This window comes from Oncorhynchus gorbuscha, linkage group LG07 (assembly GCF_021184085.1).
Source record: "Oncorhynchus gorbuscha isolate QuinsamMale2020 ecotype Even-year linkage group LG07, OgorEven_v1.0, whole genome shotgun sequence".
Lineage (NCBI taxonomy): Eukaryota > Metazoa > Chordata > Actinopteri > Salmoniformes > Salmonidae > Oncorhynchus > Oncorhynchus gorbuscha.
Window position 1 is genome coordinate 64,038,804 of NC_060179.1, and position 3,251 is coordinate 64,042,054.

Sequence of the window (3,251 nt, forward strand, 5' to 3'; positions counted from 1 at the left end):
CCTGTCTTCAATCATAATACGTCTGAACTGTCCTTGTCTAACCCCAGTCTTCAATCCTAATCTGTCTGAACTGTGCTAGTCTAACCCCTGTTTTCAATCATAATCTGTCTGAACTGTGCTAGTCTAACCCCTGTCTTCAATCATAATACATCTGAACTGTCCTTGTCTAACCCCAGTCTTCAATCCTAATCTGTCTGAACTGTGCTAGTCTAACCCCTGTCTTCAATCATAATCTGTCTGAACTGTGCTAGTCTAACCCGTTTCAATCATAATCTGTCTGAACTGTGCTAGTCTAACCCCTGTCTTCAATCATAATATGTCTGAACTGTGCTAGTCTAACCCCTGTCTTCAATCATAATCTGTCTGAACTGTGCTAGTCTAACCCGTTTCAATCATAATCTGTCTGAACTGTGCTAGTCTAACCCCTGTCTTCAATTATAATCTGTCTGAACTGTGCTAGTCTAACCCCTGTCTCAATCATAATCTGTCTGAACTGTGCTAGTCTAACCCCTGCCTTCAATCATAATCTGTCTGAACTGTCCTTGTCTAACCCCTGTCTTCAATCATAATCTGTCTGAACTGTACTAGTCTAACCCGTTTCAATCATAATCTGTTTGAACTGTGCTAGTCTAACCCCTGTCTTCAATCATAATCTGTCTGAACTGTCCTTGTCTAACCCCTGTCTTCAATCATAATCTGTCTGAACTGTCTAAATCTAACCCCGGTTTTCAATCATAATCTGTCTGAACTGTGCTAGTCGAACCCCTGTCTCAATCATAATCTGTCTGAACTGTGCTAGTCGAACCCCTGTCTTCAATCATAATCTGTCTGAACTGTCCTTGTCTAACCCCTGTTTTCAATCATAATCTGTCTGAACTGTCCTTGTCTAACCCCTGTCTTCAATCATAATCTGTCTGAACTGTCCTAGTCTAACCCGTCTTAATCATAATCTGTCTGAACTGTCCTTGTCTAACCCCTGTCTTCAATCATAATCTGTCTGAACTGTCTAAATCTAACCCCGGTTTTCAATCATAATCTGTCTGAACTGTGCTAGTCGAACCCCTGTCTCAATCATAATCTGTTTGAACTGTGCTAGTCTAACCCCTGTCTTCAATCATAATCTGTCTGAACTGTCCTTGTCTAACCCCTGTCTTCAATCATAATCTGTCTGAACTGTGCTAATCTAACCCCTGCCTTCAATCATAATCTGTCTGAACTGTGCTAGTCTAACCCCTGTCTCAATCATAATCTGTCTGAACTGTGCTAGTCTAAACCGTCTCAATCATAATCTGTCTGAACTGTGCTAGTCTAACCCCTGTCTCAATCATAATCTGTCTGAACTGTCCTAGTCGAACCCCTGTTTTCAATCATAATCTGTCTGAACTGTCCTAGTCTAACCCGTCTCAATCATAATCTGTCTGAACTGTCCTTGTCTAACCCCTGTCTTCAATCATAATCTGTCTGAACTGTCTAAATCTAACCCCGGTTTTCAATCATAATCTGTCTGAACTGTGCTAGTCGGACCCCTGTCTCAATCATAATCTGTCTGAACTGTGCTAGTCGAACCCCTGTCTTCAATCATAATCTGTCTGAACTGTCCTTGTCTAACCCCTGTCTTCAATCATAATCTGTCTGAACTGTGCTAGTCTAACCCCTGTCTCAATCATAATCTGTCTGAACTGTCCTAGTCTAACCCCAGTCTTCAATCATAATCTGTCTGAACTGTCCTTGTCCAACCCCTGTTTTCAATCATAATCTGTCTGAACTGTCCTTGTCCAACCCCTGTTTTCAATCATAATCTGTCTGAACTGCGCTAGTCTAACCCCTGTCTTCAATCATAATCTGTCTGAACTGTGCTAGTTTAACCCCAGTCTTCAATCATAATCTGTCTGAACTGTCCTTGTCGAACCCCTGTCTTCAATCATAATCTGTCTGAACTGTGCTAGTCTAACCCCTGTCTTCAATCATAATCTGTCTGAACTGTGCTAGTCTAACCCCAGGCTTCAATCATAATCTTTCTGAACTGTCCTAGTCTAACCCCTGTCTCAATCATAATCTGTCGGAACTGTCCTTGTCTAACCCCTGTTTTCAATCATAATCGGTCTGAACTGTCCTTGTCTAACCCCTGTTTTCAATCATAATCTGTCTGAACTGTCCTTGTCTAACCCCTGTTTTCAATCATAATCTGTCTGAATTGTCCTTGTCTAACCCCTGTTTTCAATCTTAATCTGTCTGAACTGTGCTAGTCTAACCCCTGTTTTCAATCATAATCTGTCTAACCCCTGTCTTCAATCATAATCTGTCTGAACTGTGCTAGTCTAACCCCTGTTTTCAATCATAATCTGTCTAACCCCTGTCTTCAATCATAATCTGTGTATCCCTGTCTTCAATCATAATCTGTCTGAACTGTCCTTGTCTAACCCCTGTTTTCAATCATAATCTGTCTAACCCCTGTCTTCAATCATAATCTGTCTGAACTGTCCTTGTCTAACCCCTGTCTCAATCATAATCTGTCTAAACTGTGCTAGTCGAACCCCTGTCTTCAATCATAATCTGTCTGAACTGTCCTTGTCTAACCCCTGTCTTCAATCATAATCTGTCTGAACTGTGCTAGTCTAACCCCTGTTTTCAATCATAATCTGTCTGAACTGTGCTAGTCTAACCCCTGTCTTCAATCATAATACATCTGAACTGTCCTTGTCTAACCCCAGTCTTCAATCCTAATCTGTCTGAACTGTGCTAGTCTAACCCCTGTCTTCAATCATAATCTGTCTGAACTGTGCTAGTCTAACCCGTTTCAATCATAATCTGTCTGAACTGTGCTAGTCTAACCCCTGTCTTCAATCATAATATGTCTGAACTGTGCTAGTCTAACCCCTGTCTTCAATCATAATCTGTCTGAACTGTGCTAGTCTAACCCGTTTCAATCATAATCTGTCTGAACTGTGCTAGTCTAACCCCTGTCTTCAATTATAATCTGTCTGAACTGTGCTAGTCTAACCCCTGTCTCAATCATAATCTGTCTGAACTGTGCTAGTCTAACCCCTGCCTTCAATCATAATCTGTCTGAACTGTCCTTGTCTAACCCCTGTCTTCAATCATAATCTGTCTGAACTGTACTAGTCTAACCCGTTTCAATCATAATCTGTTTGAACTGTGCTAGTCTAACCCCTGTTTTCAATCATAATCTGTCTGAACTGTCCTTGTCTAACCCCTGTCTTCAATCATAATCTGTCTGAACTGTCTAAATC